Source organism: Peromyscus maniculatus, chromosome 15 (assembly GCF_049852395.1).
Source record: "Peromyscus maniculatus bairdii isolate BWxNUB_F1_BW_parent chromosome 15, HU_Pman_BW_mat_3.1, whole genome shotgun sequence".
Classification (NCBI taxonomy): Eukaryota; Metazoa; Chordata; class Mammalia; order Rodentia; family Cricetidae; genus Peromyscus; species Peromyscus maniculatus.
Window position 1 is genome coordinate 14,854,635 of NC_134866.1, and position 19,476 is coordinate 14,874,110.

Genomic DNA, 19,476 nt, shown 5'->3' on the forward strand with positions numbered 1-19,476 from the left:
AACTCCCAAATGAGGAACAGGTAAAAATTCCACACAAGTAGGGCATGATTTAACTATCTGGATGCCTTGTTCCCGGGTTATGCCTGTATGATAACGGAGAGATCCAGCATTAAGATGATAACGCTGATGCAACTGAGTAGCCTTATCAAAGGCAGAACAGACTAATGTGACAGCCATACGAGTAATGGCGTCAGCCCTCTGATTACCTTCACTTAGAGGTCCAGGCAATTGAGTATGAGCTCTAATGTGGCCCACATAAAGGTTATGTGAACGAGACCATATAAGTCCTTGCACTTGCAATAAGTATTCATGAATGGAAGAAATGGATGGTATGTAGGCTGTTGTTTCCAAAGGCATAATGGCATGTGCCACATATTGACTATCGGTATAAATATTTACACTCTCATCAGAAAACATCTGTAAAGCAAGCAACAGCGCCTGTACCTCTGCCACCTGGGCAGAAGTGCCCTGGACTTTTATTCTCTTTACTATGTTATCAGAAACCACCACAGCAAAACCACGTGAAGTGCCATCAGTAAACACCACACGGGCCTGAGGAATAGGAGTCATTTGTACTATCTTGGGAAATATAACAGGATGCAATTTAAAAAATTGACACACATCATTGGAGGGGTAGTGAGTATCAAACTGACCCTGCATGGAGCATGTCAATATGGCCCAATCATTATCATTAGCTTGCAACCATGCTACTTGAGACTGGGTGTATGGGGTCACCACAATATCTGGCTCCTTACCAAAAGTTTAAACACTGATCTTGATTCCCTTAAATATAATCTGAGCGACAGCCTGTGGATAAGGAGTGATGATTTTTGCTGGAGAAGCTGGGGAATGTACCCATAAAATAGGACCTGTTTGCCAAAACACTCCAGTAGGTGAATGAGTAAAACAAAATATCAAATACAATAAGGGAGAATTAAGATCTATATACTGTACGTGAGCCTGTTCCAGGGCCTCTTGCACACGTTGTAGGGCTACACGTCCTTCAGCTGTTAATTTACGGGGAGATGAAGGGTCAGGGTCGCCCTTTAAGACATCATACAAGGGGCGAAGCTGACCTGTTGGAATTTTTAAAGTGGGCCGAAGCCATTGAATATCTCCCAGAAAGGTTTGGAAATCATTAAGTGTGCGTAGCTGATCCATGCGCAGAGTAATCTTTTGTGGGCGTATGCCCGTGAGTAACAATTCATGACCTAAATAATGATAGGGAAAAGATACCTGTACCTTTTCTGGGGCTATCTGTAAATTAGCCAAGCTAAGAACCTCTTGTAAATAAGAAAAGGCATCAAAAACAAGTTTTTTATCTTTAGCAGCCATTAATATATCATCCATATAGTGAATTATATAAACACCTGGAAAAGCTTTTCGAACTGGAGCTAGGGCCAAAGACACATAAATTTGACATATAGTAGGGCTATTGGCCATTCCTTGAGGCAATACCACCCACTGATATCTCTGATAAGGTTCCTTAAGATTTTCTGAAGGAACACTGAAAGCAAAGCGAGGACTGTCCTCGGGATGCAAAGGAATGGTGAAGAAACAATCCCTCAAGTCAACCACAATTAAGTGCCAATGCTTAGGAATTGCCACAGGGGCAGGCAGGCCAGGCTGCACCAGAATCCAATAATCTTTCAATCTCAATCCCACATAATTCTATTTTTAATTTAGGCTGTTTATCATTGATAACTGTTTGTTAAAACACCTTTTTTCCTGTACTTTTAAAGCCTCTGGTTCTATATATCGGCGCCATTTTGAATTTAAAATATTAAAGCAATAATAATTGAGCAATTCTATCACCAGCTTCTGTTTCCATGGTCCTTTTTACATATGCCAATTATAAAAGCATTAAATATAATCTCTGTAGGATTTGAAAAGGTAAACTTTAGGTAATACTCTGGAGTATTTTATAAAATTTTTAAAAGAGGATCCTTTCTTTTAAATTTCAAGTAACACATTAGCACAAATAGCCAATTATTAACAATGTGGACCAAACAATTTACCTGTATTTTATTTACTGGAAAAATAATTTTGTAACCTCTTTATCAGGAAGAGATTATTATTTATGGGTTTCTTTTAGTAACATTATTTAATAAGCTAACAACCCAATCCATTTTAGGTGTTATATTTTTATAGAATTAAACCAAGAATTTCTAGAAAGCAACTTAAATTGCAGAGCCAAATTCAGTGATCAACAATGATCAACAATCAATGATCAACAGACAAGACCATACCTAATATATAGTTCAAAATTATGAATTTTGTTCCTTTAGTTTTTTAACCATGAGGATCAAACATTCATCCAAACATTTATCAAGACAATCAAAAGAACAGAACATCCTTTATTCAAACAGCATTGACTTAGCATTCAGTGTCCTGACCGAAATCATATTTCACCAGAAATTAGGCCCCGTTTAAACTTTTAGCGCTAGTCCCTTCCCAGGCTCAGCTCGCTGGCTCTGCCCAGTGCTCAGGCTCTATTGCCAGCGCCTGCCTGGGCCGCATTCCATCACGGCTTTGTCTCCCATCGGCGCATACCTGTCTGCCCGCTGCTTTGGGCTATCTCGTGCACGCCTTTGTCCGCCACAGCCGCTGGGTGTGCCCCGCACACACAAACTCACATTTAAACTTCCTACTCCCATGAAGGGACTACCTAATAACGAGTTATTCCCACCATAAGGGAAAAACAGAAAAACATTTCCCACAAAGGGATCCTAAATACTGAATTATTCCCACTCTGAGGGAAAAATAAAAAACATTTGAACCTAAATTAAGCAAACAGACAGCAAAACTTCTAACCTCTAAGCTTGCTTGCTCTCCAGCCAGCAACAATGAGGCCTACCTGCCGATTCTTTGTAATTTAGATGCTGCCGCTCTGCACTAGCGGGAAGAAAGAGCTCAGAGTTTCAGCTATCCTGAAAACTCTACAACTGGAAAAAGTCTTTACATTTTCCATTACCACTGGGAAGAGGCTTCTCTCTTTCCTTCATCCTTCCTCTACAGGGCCCAAATCTTTAGGCCTAGTTTCAAAAATTTTTCCCCTTTTTACCGGGAAAATCCTTTTTTTCTTAATTAAAACTTTTTCTCCCTTTTCTAACGGGAAATTTCATTTCCTTCCCTCTTCTCTATTGGGAAGATTTCCTTTTTCATTTAAAATCTTTAGCTGTCTTGCCCTTTCTTAACTTTGGTACCTTCCTGCTTCAACAGTCCAATTAACTGACTGTGAGCTAGCTGTACCCATTTCAATCCACTCTCACCTGTAAAATGCCGGCCGGCCTTCCAAGAGTGTCCGTCAGCTGGTCCTTCTTACTCAGATCTCGGTGGGACCTCCATCTGTAGCGGTAACGCCCACGTTACCAATAACCGTTAGGCACCTTGATAGTACCTGCTGTGGTTTGGAACTGTCCCCCAAAGACTCTGGTGCTGAGGACTCATTCCCAGTCTTACTGTGCTATTGGATAGATCCAAGAGACTCCTAAAACATACAGCCTATTGATGTTGTCCCTGATTTCCTGAGAGGTGAAAGGAAGATCTCTATTACTGAAGAAACAATGTACTTCAGAAACAGGACCCGGAGACCCTGAATGATTGGAGCTGGAGTTGACCTGAATGATTCTTCCCCTGAGGATTAGCTTTCATGCAACTGGGATGTTCAATGCAAGCTTCCAAAGGACGGAGGCCAACAACAGTCCTTCCAGGTATGATGCCTAAGAACTACATCAATGACTAGCATGGCATGATAACCCTAAGGGCGGAGTGGTGGTATGCATACTTTGGCATAACCACCAAGATTAATTGGGTTCAGGACTTGCTCAACAAGAAGGAAACCATGCCTGGTACTAGAAACTTAGTTAAAAATTCACTGCTAGTGAAGTCATGGTTATTGGAGAATTTCCAACCACTAATTGACTAACCCAGTGCAATCCCTAACAATAATCTATAAGTGTTTGTCCTTATATTCACAGGTAAGCGTGGTCTTCCCCCCTATCAAGGACACCTCTTGCAACTGAGAGCTCTACAGCAAACCACAACCAAGCAAATTGCGGAGTGGTGGAGCCCTGTCCCCATGGACACATCTACCAAGCACTCTCACACCCCAGGACACTGCAGGAGATGGGCCCGAGGATGAGATTTGCTCCAGTAACATCAGAAGCTACAGCCATAATCCCACCAGTGTGACTGTAGGACATGAAATGAACCAAAACAACACCACCGGCCACCACGCCAAGCGAAAAGCCCACGAGGCATCAACCTTAGAAAGAACCGCAGGCCACCGCGGAAAGCTGGGAAGTGACCGAGGTGGCCCTCCCCAGGGAAGAGCACAGGAACCGGTTGTCCCAAAGACAGGCCTGCAAACAGACATTCAAATAACATTATGCAGACAGAACAGGTTCTGTTTAGGAACGTGTTCTTCTGTACATTTGCATCTATGTATGCAATAACGATTAGTGAAAGAAGAGGCCGTGAATTTGCAGGGGAGCATGGAGAGAGGCATTATGGGAGGGTTTGGAGGGAGAAAATGCAAAGGAGAAATGTAGTAACTACATTGTAATCGCAAACTCTTAAAGTAAAATATATATTTTTGTTGAATGTGAGTATCGTGTGACCCACTCTCTGATCCCATTCCTTGCAGCCCTGCTTGCCATCTCCTTCCAGCCTCCCACATTTCTCACACCTGCCGTGCTGCCCCTGCCTCAGCACACCGCAGTTTTGCTTTACCGGTTTCCCCAATTATAAACATGGCTCCTCCTCTTTCCTACTCTACAGCCCCTCCAGTCAGAACGAACACCTTTCCCAGTGCCCGCAACGCAAGCCACTGTTTTTCTCTAGCGTTTCACGAGAGCTTCATCCACAGTCAAAACGGGCTGTCTCAACCAACCCCGCGTCCTCAGCGCGCTAAACCATGCCTGACTTCATTTTACAATCAGATCGTTTATCAGGGAGTGAAGTTCTCCTTCTAATCTTTAAGAATCCATCTAGAGAGAGAAAGCAGACTCGAAGCAAGCTCAGGGTTTTAATGTGGAGGGAATAATAAGACGAAACCGAACGCTAAAGCAGCTGTAGTGAGATAAAGCGTGAGTCAGGAAGGAATAAAGAAACCGTTTGTAGGGATGTGACTGCGGTGTGTGCGTGACCAAGGACGCTTCCAAAAGCAGCGATTTGCCACTGACCAATCCTGAGTCTGATAACGCCCCTTGGATTATGGCCTGGGTAGAAGCCTGGAAACTACGCATCGTGTCATCGTTCCAGAAGGTTCCAGGAGACGCCTTGCCAGTTGGAGACTCTCCCATGAGATTAGATGATGATAAGAGTGTAAACCATTCCTTTCTGGGTTCATCAGTAGCTTCAGGCTCCCTCAGTGCCTGCGATATATTCTGCCTCAGGGAAAGCCACCAACCTCCACAGGCTCCTGAAGAGCAGGTTGGATGGGTAAAGACCTCAGCAGGGCCAGGAGCAAACAGCTCTCAGTCACTGACAACATCTCCCTTCCCTGCTCCGCCAACCATTTCAACAACTTTGTAATCTAATTCCCTCATAGTAAATACTTCTCTGCTGGGAAGATTTGAAGTGATTTTTCTTTGTTTCCTTGACTGAGTCCAGGCTCACAACTGCCTGCCTCTTACTGTGGCAGTCCCGACCTTCCAGTCATCCATACTGTCAGTTCACTGCAGTTTCATTCCTATTCATTAACTCATATTCTAAATAGGAAAACTTACCCAGTAGGGAAGAAAGCTGCCCCATGGTGGCTACCTTCAAGAAAGCCCTTTCAAGCATGGCAGATGGCTCAGTTTGTGAAGACATAGCTTTACAAGTGTTAGGACCAGAGTTCAACCCCCCAGAACCCATTTGGCAATATAAAAAGCCAGGTGTGTAGCTGGACGGTGGTGGTGCACACCTTTAATCCCAGCACTCGGGAGGCAGAGGCAGGCGATCTCTTTGAGTTCGAGGCCAGCCTGGGCTACCAAGTAAGTTCCAGGAAAGGCGCAAAGCTACACAGAGGAACCCTGTCTTGAAAAATGGAAGAAAAAAAAAAAAAGCCAGGTGTGGTGTCACATACTAATAATCCCAGTAAGGGGGAGGCAGAGAAAGGAGGATCTCTGGGGCTTGTAGGCCTGCCAGCCTGGCTTTTTTGCTGAGTTACTAGACAGGGAGACACACTTTCTAAGAAAAAAAAGAAGGTCTTTTGCTCTTAGAGGGAACACCATTAGCCCAGATGAGAAAAGTTTGCTGAAACTGTATGTATATGTATACACAGGATTATGTGTTTCATAGACCCTTTCCAGGTAATTAGTTAACTGGATGATTCCTTGTGGTGTTTTCAGGCATTCTTATTGCTATTTGACGTCCTCTGTTCTGTGTTTACCTCCCTCTCCTTCCCATTTTCTTGATCAGATCCCTGCTATTTTTTCCCTAGTCCTCCCCATCTGCCCTCACTTTGCTACGGTCAGGCCCTTTTTACTTCCCTGGTCGCCTACACATCTTTGGTATTCCAGGAAAAGTTATCTTCTCTCTGTGCAGATGCACATTTCGCTTCACTCTTTACACCCCGCACCCACCAGAGCAAGCACTCTGACTTCCCCTTCTACATTTCAATTTTGCTCTCCTCTCTGATAAGGGCCTGTGGCTACATTATTTTTTCCTCTTTATTAAATTGCAGAGACCACTTGCTGGAATGATATATAGATTGGTTATTCCCAAAGGCTGGTTGCCTTAGCAACAAGGCAAATCTTAGTCATTTGAGCAAAACCTTATCAGAAAAAGCAGTCTTACGAGAGACTAATATTCACATCATTAAACGTCTGCTCTTTCTTTGCTAACTGTGGTCATTCTCAGATTGTTAATTAGAAGGGCAATTAATTGAATAAGTCCCCCGAAAGGGTCACTAAGAAGGTATGATAATAAAGAGCTCCTCAGCAGACACACTCTACAGCTCCAAGTTACCATATCTTTTTGGTCCACTAATTACAACCCAGCCAACCTTTATCCATACCAGGGATATGCATTCGGGGGCTGTGCTGAATGCCTGCCATCCTTTGTGTCTGGCCACTGTCCATTGCCTAACAAGCCCTGGGCCATAAGGAAGTAGAATTTGGAAGGAGAACAGAGTGTATCTGGTTTTGCCAACGCCAGTCTATGAAAAAGCAGGTATGCGACTCCCTGAGGCGAAAGAGAGAGAGAGAGAGAGAGAGAGAGAGAGAGAGAGAGAGAGAGAGAGAGAGAGAGAGAGAAACAAAACAACAGTAAAAAAGAATCTATCCTCAAACCTCTCAGCTTATAACTGAAGAGACGACGCCAATGAAATAAATTATCTAATTGATAGCGAAAGAAGTATGGGAAAGAGTGGTTATATATTTTGGGTAAAATATGTGTGTGAAACTTAAGCAAAAGGCTTGTATTACAGTTTCTCAGAGAAATAGCATATTCCCGCATGCGCGTGCGTGCTCGAGAAAACACACACACACACACACACACACACACACACACACACACACACACACAGCTGCATGCTCACGTATTGATTGGTTGGTTGAGACTGGCTTACATAATTCTGGAGGCTGGCATGTCTGAAGGTGGCAGGACAGACATGTGGGCTGGATCCTCACAGGCTCCTGTTTTCACAGGCAGGAGCTCTCTGCTGCCAGCCCCGCTGGAGGCTGGATCCACCCAGCCTGCTCTTCAGGAGCCTGTGGAGGTCAGTGGTTCCTGCAGCTCAGAACAAGTGTTTGGCTTTGACATGGATTTGGAAGGGCAGCCCCTCCTGCTTTCCTTGAATACTTGGTATTAAAAAGAAATGGACTCTCAATACAAAAGAAAGACTGCAGTTGGAAAAAAGGCTACGGTAATCACTCTGGAATGTTTTCATCCCTCATTTGTTTTCTTGATGATAACACTTTTCCCATACAGAAGTTTTTGTATGGGAAAACTGGGAAGAATGTTTATTAAGTTCAAGAGTCATAATATACTTTATATAGTGCTATCAAATTGGAAAATAATCTTATGCTTTGACAATGGAAAACTATTATCCTGGATAAAATTAAAATCTGTTTAATTTAAGGATTTTTCAGTTAAGGTAATACTTTGGTTAATGTATATGGTTTGTTTAGAATAAATGATGGTTGTCTTTAATGACTGAAAGCAATGCATTAACCAGTGCTGGGGTTTGGCTTCCCCTGTCGTGTGTGTGTGTGTGTGTGTGTGTGTGTGTGTGTGTGTGTGTGTGTGTTGCTTCGTCGTCAGTAACTTGTCAGTTTCCCCCATTAGATGACCTTCACTTGGACAGTTATGTCTTAGATGCCCGGGTAACATCTTTCCTGTTATGATTGGTTTGAATATGAAGTTCCCGTCAGAAGGTTCATGTATGGGTTGAAGAATTGGTGCCCAACTGGTGGATTCAACCGTTGAGAAATGATTGGACTGTAAAGGATCCAATCTATCCAGTGGTTGACTCACTTGATGAAGCCATAGTTTGATGGCATTGGGAGGCAATTACGAAGTGGGGCCTATTTGGAAGAGACAGGTCACTAGAGGGAACACACCCTGGGATGATAAACCTTGCACACACATCCCATCTCTCCTTCCTCACTGCCAAGAGGTGAGAAACTCTGCCTCGCCATGACTTTTGTCAGGATATTTGCTTTCAGCTCAGGCCTAAAACAATGGAGCCAGCTGACTATGCACTGAACCTCTGGAACTTTGAGTTACTCCCTCTTAAGTGATTTCCTTGGGTATCCGGAAATTTGTAGCTAACACTCCCCAATCTGAGATAGTCTTTGCTGAGACTGGAGCCACTGTAGTATCACTGATTCCTAAGGATGGCTACACTGAGATACTTTTATTCATCAGCACTGTTAGGCTACAGTACTCAGTTGTTCAATTAAACACTAGTCTAGGGTTTTTTCTGGGGAAGTGTTTTGTAAATATGATTAATTACAACATGTTATCAACACAGATAAAACACAGATACTCAGCTGGTTTTGAGGGTCATAAGAATGAAAGTTGGGCATCTTGAAGGAAGAAGAAATTTGACCACACTTTTTTTGGTTAAGAAATTTTTAAAATTAATTTTACGTACCAAAGATCCCCTCTTCCCTCCTCCAGCACCCCAGCCTGCCCCTCCAAACCCACTCCCCTTCCCTCCTATAAGAAGGTAAGGCCTCTTATGAGGAGGTGCATTTAGTAGAAGCAGGCCCAAGCCCCGCCTCCTGTACCAAGGCTACGTGAAGTGTCCCATCATAGAAGTGGGCTCCAAAAGGCCTGCTCATGCACCAGGAATGGACTCTGATCCCACTGAGAGGGGGGCCCCAAGTAGATCAAGCTACACAACTGTCTCACTTATGCAGAGGGCTTAGTCCAGTCCCATGCAGGCTCTATAGCCGTTGATCTAAATTTCATAAGTTCCCACTAGTTTGGTTCAGTTGTCTCCGTAGGTTTCCCCATCATGGTCTTGATGCCCCTTGCTCATAGAATCCCTCTTCTCTCTCTTTAACTGGACATCCAGAGCTCTGCCTGGTGCTTGGCCTTGGCTCTCTGAATCTGTTTCCATCAGATACTGGGTGAAGACTCTATGATGACAGGGCATTCACCAATCTGATCACCAGGTTAGGCCAGCTCAGGCACCCCCTCCACCACTGCTAGTAGTCTAAGCTGAGGTCATCCTTGTGGATTCCTAAAATTTCCCTAGCACCCGGTTTCTCCTTATTCCCATGATGTCTCCCTCTATCATGGTATCTTTTTCAAGTCTCTTCCACTCCATTTCTGCTCCAGCTCGACCATCGAATTCCCTTGTGTTCTCATCCCCCACCCTCTACCCTCTATTGCCCACCCCTCATCCCCAGTTGACTCATCTATTTCCCCTTCCCAAGGCGATCCATTCATCCATTTTGGGGTCATCCTTCTTGTTAGCTAGCTTCTTTAGAGCTGTAGGTTGTAGTCTGGTTATCCTTTGCTTTATATCTAGTATCCACTTATGAGTGAGTATATAGCATGTTTGTCCTTCTAAGTCTGGGTTACCTCACTCAGGATGATATTTTCTAGTTCCACCCATTTGCCTGCAAATTTTGTGATGATTTGACTACATTTTTATCATGCAACTTATAATGCATGCTCAACATACCCTATATACTTGCATGAAAATTGCCTTAAGTAACCTTGTATAGTAAAAAAGTTAAAAAATCATTTGCCTTTTAGTAATTACTTAGTTTAATAGACTGCTGTTATGAACCTGTTTGTGTAGATGAAAGAGCTATCTTTCATTTTACTGTAAATGTCTAATGATTTGTGAACTTTTTTTCCCCCCATGATATATTAAGTGTTGGGTTTATTGAAGTAGACAGTGCAATCGTAGAGGATCAATTTACATAATTGTGGGGTTCAGCTTTGAAAGTCTTCATTGCCAAATATTCCTTACAGTTGAGCTTCTCATTATAAAAATATGTAAACAATAATATCCCAAACCACCAACAACTGAAAAAGCCGCAGATCCCTCTGCACAGGGTGTGGGGGGGGGGCATCCACAAACAGGGGTACTAAAACCTTCACCATGACACAGTGAAGCTCCAGGCACATGGTAGACAACACCAGTTTTAGTACCTTCAGAAGGAATGCTGAAGCTGGCCTTGGTTTAACAACGAACAGGATGTAGATCAGTTTTCTAATAGAGACGCTAAATAGAGAACAGCATGGTGTTTAGGGTAAGGGCCGATTGATGGATCGGATCACTATTGTAGCCACTAGAGGTTCAGGAAGATCCTGAATGTAAAGTTGATTTCTGGAACACTCACCTTTTGGAAACAGGGCCCCCCTCTTTGGCATAGAACAGAAAATGGGTACCAAGCGTTTCTCCAACGTGAAATTCCTTTGTGTATGTTAGCGTAGGTGGTCTGCACATGACCATGAGGACAGCTAAACTAACAGTTCTGCTTTCTGCTTTCACTTAACCCAGGGACTCTGAGGAGTCTGACCAGAGATGATTTATAAAAAAGTTGGAAAATGAGGGAAAGCCTGCGTAGCGTTAAAGCGAACAACTTTGGAATGATCTGTGCTGTGTTAAGCACATCAGCTCCAGATTGCTGAAGGTTTCAGTGCCTCTCCTTCAGGTGCCTGACTGAATCTCTGTGCTCAGCGGGGTTTCTGCTGCCCGCTGACAGCATGCTGCTGAAGTAGTTGTGCTTCTGGTTGATGACTTCTGACTTCTTTCTTTCCACACTCAAGCATTGCTTTGCTTGGAGAATGCAGCTCAAGAGCCCCTGAGAATAAAATCACATGAGTGAAACATCCTCTTACCACCATGAAAACAACGTCTCCAGCACCAACTTTCCACACACTCCTTGATTGCTCTTTGTTTTTGCTTTCTGTGAAGAAAAGGGAGTTGAAATAACTCGAAATAACGTCATTAAGAATATTCTGCTGAAATCTCTTCAAAAATATCTACATCCAGTGGCTAACCCAGATAAGATGGGTGGGCCTCTCAGCCAAGCAGGTTTGAGGGTTATAAGAATGAAAAATGGAGCATCTTGAGGGAATAAGGAATTTGGCCACATTTCCATCACCCAACTTAGAATGCATGCTCCAAGTTGCATGAAAATTGCAAATTAAGGAAAGCAAAGCAAAGTAAAGCAAGCCAAACAAACATCTTTCTGGATTCTGCTATTCAAAATCTTTCACACCCACCTGTCAGGTTTCCAGAGCCCTTTGGTTTAGGTTCACTCTCTAAGAATTCTTTTCCAGTATAAACTTCTCACTCCCAATAGAATGGGTCCGTGGCCACAGTTGTCTCTGCCAGCTACACTAACTGGACACAAGGTGTCATATTGACATCGTCACCAAATAAGTGCTTTTCTAGCTCCAGTGAGGCACTAAAGATGCCCAGGGGATGCAGCGGAGGGTATGGAACACACAGCTAGAAATTCATTGAAATCCTAGGAGGACTCAAAAGCTCCTAGAACTCTCTGTGCCTACTGGTCTCACGCCTACTTTCCTGTCTCTGTTCAAAACGCCTGGGGGCAGGTCCCTCAGTGGGCAAACATCTCAGCTCCTGGGCCCAGAAAGCATTGCCTCTTGAAGATAGGACTGTGAACCACAAAGCAATCCTCTCTGAGGGCCTGAGTGGTTCCTCCATCTACACATGTCAAAAGTATGACCAATCCTGACCGTAGTCCTACCTTGCCAGACCTGCCTGAAAACGAACTGGTTCCTTAAACTCTGTAAACATGTCTTTGCAATCGATCCTGGCTCAGTCGCGTGGAGTGTTGTTTTCTTTTATTTCAGGAAGCTGAGCAGAGTTGTTTGTTCTCTAGTGGTATTTTGGGGTATTGATGGAATATGTATCATTTTTCTCCATTAAGTTTTCTTCATCTAGTCATCATGCAGTCCTAACAAATCCCCTTCCTTCAACTTCCTCATCAGAGGGTCATGAGATCAGCCTCATAGATAAAACCATTGGCCCTGGGTATGGGCCCTGGGTAATGGGTCTGGGTGCCAGTCCCCTGGCAGAATTATGTAAGCATTTACTCAGCCAGGCAGGTCTCAAGCCCATGTAAAATAGCACAACTCTGGGGCTGAATGGTTCTTGTCTCTGCAGGGGTTTGTTTGATTCCTTCTGTTTCCTCCTTACCTGACTGGGAGAACCCAACAGCTGTGGAGCAGATGCCTAAGAAAATCTGAGAGTTCAGAGCCTGCAGATGTGGGGAGAAACATTCCAAAGGGATGGGGAGAAACATTCCAAAGGGATGCCGCCATGCCTCTTCCCCTCCAAGCGCAGGAGCCTTCTGCTTTTCCTTTGGTTACTGATTTACAGGAGGATTAGAGGTCTATCTAGGCAGCAGCCAATTCCCCCTGTTTCAGCACCATGTCTGTGGCAACATAAAAGAAAAGATAAGACATGGGGAAGCTTACAAGTTCCCTGGGATTAGGGAATGTTGCTGGGAACCTTCAGAAAGCATTCGGGACTCTTTAAAGCACAGCTTGATTAAAAGATCCCACAGGCCTAATTGTTTTTCTGTTTATTTTTCAAACAAGATTTGTTTTAGCTGTTTCTCTCCACCCCTCTCCCCCCCCCCTCCCCGCCACCCCTGCCGGCCCTGTGGTCTCCCATCCCCAGTAACCTCTTTTCTGTTTTCATGTCCCACATGGCCTTTGCCCTTCCTACCCCCTTCTGACATTCCTCTTCTTCCTCTGGGGTCTCCTCTCTGTCCTCTCTGAGGAGCCTTGTAGGAATCATTTCTACTTTATCTACTTTCCTATCACTTAAACACGGAAGTATAGGAGAGTGATCTCATTTACTTATATTGTCAAATGCTATTAAAGTACATTCTTTTCCTTTTAGGTTGTGATATGAATGAAAGTATATAGCAAATATATTATTAAGTTTAAAAAGTGTCTAGAGAAAAATGGTGCACATGACCTTCCTCATTGAATAAGGCCACTAGCTGTTGGCTTGTCCTGAAGAGGCATATTTATGTTATTTTCTTCGTAGATAAAAGGGCAGATTCTCAAATATATTTTTGGTGACTGTATAACATATCACAGGCATACTTAGTAAGGTTTCTTTGTTGTTTTCCTCCTGATAGACATTGAGTTTACTCATGGTTTTGGGGACGTTAAGCATCATTGCTGTCAAATCCTTGTCTGCATTCCTGACTGTCACTGTGACTTCAGAATGAGTCTCTCTTGTAGAATTTTGGGTGAAAGGCTATGGCCACTTTAAGGAGTGTAAGTACAAAGTGTGATTTTAGAAGTTTCAGATAGTCTCTGTGCCACGGATAATCATGACAGAGAAAAATTGTGGAGCTAAGCTTGTCATTAATGGCCAGCCATGCATAGTCAATTCATATTTAATTTATTAACATTAATATTTTGTCTAAATTGATACCGGCATTGCATGTTGGAATATCATAATACACCAAAAGGGATTTTTTTTGTCATTATCGTAGTTTTTGAAGGAGGGTCTCTCTGTTGCCCCACTTGGTCTAGCAGCAGGGTTCCAAGGACTCTGCTTCCTCAGCCTCCAGGATAGCTGGGATGACAGCTGGTACCACTGAGCCCACCTGGTGTCTTGGTTTATAAAAGGCAAGGGATCTAGTGGGTATGGATGGTGCAGACTGAGTGGATGGTCTGTCTGCTTAGAGGGGAAATAAAAAGGCCTTTACTATTTCAAAGACCAGATTCAAGTCACCCCCAAGTCCGCTTTTTACTGGGGCTTCAGCCACTGGCCTTGGAGAACATGGAGGCTGTAGGTCCGACATCCTTTCCTGGTCCCAGATGAGGTGTTCCTTGCCATTTAGATGCATTTTGTTCCCTTGAAATATGCTTTCTTTTTTATCAGAACTTATTGTGCTTTTAGAAGGCCGACCCTCCTCCCTTTCCTCTCCCTCACGTCATGTGGAGAGGAGTGCGCTTTCTCCATTGTCTAACCAGGCAGAGCAATTAGTGCCCAAGGAGACAGGAGGCTGACTGCCCGCCAGGATGAATGGTTTTCATGGGAACAGCATTGAAAGCCTGGCACTGGGCGAGGACCCTTGCCAGCAGCCTCATTTGGTGCTGGCCCTCCTGTTTGGCTGTGTACGAGTTGTTTATACTTCTGACACTCTAATGAACAGCCCCTCTCAGGGAGTGGGTCCTTGGAATAGTTTCATCCCAGCGTGTGCACCTCTCACCACTCAGACAGAGAATCAGCAGATTGCTGCTGTGCTCTCTACATGCCCAGTAAATGAATTCAGCGATTGCGCAGTCTTGGTGTTTATACGTCCTGGGTGAAGGCTTCTGTCACCCCCTGCTCTTTCAGGACTGAACAATTGGACAAATGGGTGGGGTCCTGACTGTGACACTGAAGCTGGAATAAGAGAATGACAGACAAGGCCTTGTGTTTCATGGAAGCCACATGCTAGAAAAATATCTTCAGGCAGGAAACAGATAAACAAATATGTAGCGTGCCACACATTGATTGGGGCTGCTGAGCCTTAGATGTTCTGCTTGAATGGATGGTGAGCTACTGTCCTTGATGGAGTTGACTGGGAAAGTGTCTCTGAGATCACTTCTAAAGAAGACCTAAGAATGGTGTGTTGAGAAGAACATGGAGGATATCCTGCCAGGAGCATCATAGGCTCAAAAATCCAGGGAAAGAACACTGATAGATTTGACAGAAGGAAAACTAGGAAGGTGGCCAGCATAAAAGGGATAAGCCCAGTGGTAGTGGTGCACACCTTTAATTCCAGCATTCAGGAGGCATAGGCAGACAGGTCTCTGTGAGTTCAAGGCCATCGTGGTCTAGGGCTACACAGAGAAACCCTGTCTCGGAAAAAAAAGAAAGAAAGGAAAAAGAAGGGCTCTAATGAGAAAGGGAGTAGGAACATTGAATGAGTCTCCATTAGTAGGTGGGGCCAGCTCCAGAAGGTTGTAGAAAACCAGAAGAAGCCAATGGGGTTCCAGTGTAAGTGACTTAGAAGTCCGTCAAGGTGAGTTTGTTAGGCAGAAGGGACAGATATGTTGTGGCCTCTGTTCCAAAATTCTGTCATGCTGTGTTACAGGAAAACACAGGGGACCAAAAAGCTGGTTAGGATCTCCTGAGGTAGGGAGGTCAAGCCAAGAGATGGTGATGGGTTCAGCTAGAATGGTATTGGAGATGGAAAGCCATGTTGGAATGGAAACATGTTCTTGTGTTTAAAACTGTATATGTATGTGAATAACAACCAGAAAGAATCCAGCTCCATTTGGGTGTCTAACAACTCAGCTAATTGCTTTGTCTTTAAAACAATAATTATTTTTTGGAAATATTATATTTAGGTACTGTGTTTTATAATTTCCCCCTTTTTCTCTCCTCATTTTCTCCTCCATCACCTACCTCTGAAATTCATGACCTTTTTAAAAAATACATGACAGACACACAGACACAGACACAGACACACAGACACACACACACACACACACACACACACACACACACACACACACACACACACACACCTGATGAGTTCATCTAATGTTCCTGCATGTATGTGGTTTTAGGGTTAATCACTAGGTTGGCATTGGATAACCAATTAAAAGCCTTATTCATGATGAAGACTGATTCTCCCTCTCTCTGTTGTCATGAATTGCCTGTAGCTTTTTAGCTAAGGGTGAGGCTTGTAAGATTCCCCCCAGATCCATTAATTTCTTTTTCTAAATTAGTATATACTAATTGCAGAAAGTGGAGATTTCATTCTGACATCTCCGTACATGTCTATAATGGACTTTGATCATATTTCCTTCCTGTATCAGTCTTTTCTGTCTCCTATTCCTCCTCCCTCTGCTCATTGCTGATACAAATTCCCCACAACTAGTGAATACCCCACAGGTAAAAGGCTCAGTCCCATGGAGCTGCCACTACAAATGGACTAAGAGCCTCCAACTTGGGTGTGTGCAAGGCTTGCTGGGTTGAGCCAGGTGAGTTATTTGCTTGTGAAGAAAGAGTTAAGATTTATCCTTTTAATTTTTCCATTTCCTTGATGTTTTGACATTAGTATAATGAACATTTGTATAATATAAAAATAAATACAACTCAATAATAATATCTGAGACTTTTGCTCTACAACTCTTACAGGTTTTTCATTTTCTTCCCTAGGCTTGGTTTCCTCAGGAATTTATCCTTCAGACTGAGATCTCTTGCTAAGGATATTAATTCTTGTTTCCTCTCACATCCAAGTACACTTTAGCTGATCTTGCATTGGGCCTAGTAATCTGCATTTTAAGAAGCTTTACACATGGTTCTTGAGCCCACATTTGAGAATAACTCAGAGTTTAAATTTCCAGTGGCTCTGAGTGTCTTCATGTAAAGCTTCATACTGCTTGATTTTCCTGAAACTTTTGGTGAACTGAGGTAACTAGCAACAGAGTATGATGTCACATTGTCAATTCTAAGTGAAGGGTATGACAAGCCATTGTAGTTGTCATTTACTTTGGGCTGCCAACCAGCCCCAAATAAAGACACGGAGCCTTATTAAGTATGAATGCTTGGCCTCAGCTAAGGCTTGTCCCACTGCTTCTTTTAACTTAATTTAACCATTTTCTATTCATCTAAATTTTGCCTCAGGGTTTTAACCTTTCTTTTATTCTGTATGTCCTACTGTCCTGCTTCCTCCGTGTCTGTCTGTCTGGCCCCTGGTGTCTCCATGGCATCTCTTTTTTTTCTTCCCCGTGCCTAAATTCCTCCTCCTACTTACTAGTCTCCCTGTCTGGAAGTCCTGCCTATATCTTCTCCCTTGCTATTGGCTGTTCAGCTTTTTATCAAACCAATCAGGTGACTTAGACAGGCAAGGTAAAACAGCAGCACATCTTTACATAATTAAACAAAGGTAACACATCTTTACATAGTAAAACAAATGTAGCACATCTTTGCATAAACAAATATTCTGCAGCAAGCCAGATGTTCTTGCCCCATGGTCAAGATCCAAGTAGAGGGATGAGATGGCTGGAAACGTTTGCTTCCTGTAATCTTTTCAGTTCGCGTCGTTACCCACCTTTCTATTGTTTGCTGTGTTGTAAGCAAGAAGTGGCATCTGCAGTGGCATCTGCAGTGGTCCTCTGTAATGACAAACACTGCAAAAGTGACTTCAAATGACGCCTTCCCTGACCCGACTTTTCTTCCTCACAGCACAGTGCTCTGCATCTGGTGGATGACCTTTAACATCAGAATCTTTCTGCTTCTATGTAGTTAAGGCTCCTGAAACTCTGGAGGGGGTCAAGGCCATGAACGGACCGGTGATTTGACCTTTTAAACGTCGCTCTTCCTAAGCTCTCAAACTGTGGGTGGAAATAGGAAAAATGTCATGCCAAACGTTATGCAGCCCGTTCACTGTAATTTGCTCCACTTCCACCACGGGGAAGAACATATTTGTGTTTTACCATAGACTCTTACTGTTTTATACAGGGCGGAGGAAAGGAAACTCAGGCAAATAGCAAAGGAGTCCATCTGTACAGGGCTTAGATCAGTGGGCGGTGCTCATGTTGAGGCATACCTCCCACCCCCAGGTAATGGGTGAGGACTTCCCAAGGTGTGGATAGAAAGAGGATTTTGATAAATTCAGTTTCTAGATACTCAAAATTCATGGTGAGGCTTAATCACTTTCTTTCCCACTTATTTTTCCAAAGTCCTATTTGTGTAGCTCTATAAACAGCAGCATGGGTCTCTGAATGTCATTTCTCATGGTATGCCCTTATTTTGATAAATAAGTTTCAAGAAGACTTAAAATTGAATAGGTCAAAGTACTATAAATTGGAAAGCACACATCATCCAGACATTGAGATTTTCTCTTTCTAGCTCCATAAGAGACGAGTTTTAAAAATACTTTACATTTTATTTCTTTTTTTAAAGATTTATTTATTTATTATGTATACAGAAGAGTGTGCCAGATCTCATTACAGATGGCTGTGAGCCACCATGTGGTTGCTGGGAACTGAACTCAGGATCTCTGGAAGAGCAGTCGGTGCTCTTAACCTCTGAGCCATCTCTCTAGCCCTACATTTTATTTCTTATTAATTATCAAAATGCATGTTGTAGTTGCTATGGTTACCTCTCCTGGGCTTTCAAAGATTGTCTTTGTCAATAGTCAGTCATGGATGAGGGATGGGCTCATGGGGCCCTACCTCTCGCTGCTGAACTATTGGCTACTGATAGATTCTGGGACTAGGGGAATCACCGTTTTCAGTGTTGTTTACATTAATGAATTTACAAACTCCAATGGGTAGTTCCTAACCCATGGTCACACAGACAGCCGTGGTTAAATTCAACAGGTTACAAAACAAAACAAGAGATAGAGTGTGGAAAAGGCACTTGTAGGGAGGAGTGGCAATTGGCAGGAGGGAGATAAGACAGTGCAGGTATATTAGAGGGTGATTAGAATGCACTATACCTAATGCATGACATCGTCAAAGAACAAATTTGATTAATACAAAGCATTGTAAAATACATGTTTGTTATTTTAATAAATACAAACTAATAACATTTCTAATTTGTAAGACACTTGTACCACCCTAATACTTATTTGAGTACAATGTGTTCAAAACATGTTGAGTGAGGTAAATACACAATGAGTATGGACTATGTGAACTTAAATTTATCTATTAGGAGAGGATAGTCAATAGAAAATATTTAAGCATGAAAGGATATTGCTTTATGGTCATTCTTGTGAGGAAATGAAATACAGATATGATTTCCAGGAGAAAGGAAAAATAAAAAATTTCTCACTTACTAATAAAGAGATTATTCGTGAATTTGAAAAACGTTTGATGGTAAGCATCCGGTTGCTCTGATATTTACATCATTTTGTTTCAAAATATCAAAATTCAAATACATAACAAAAGTAATAAAATATTTTAGCAATGCATTTAAAACAGTGCTATGTTATGGAAGTTGGGAGGGCTAAACCCTTGTTGGTGACTTTCAGATCCATTGTGGAGGCCTGGTAATGTGTCAACTGTCCCTTTTGC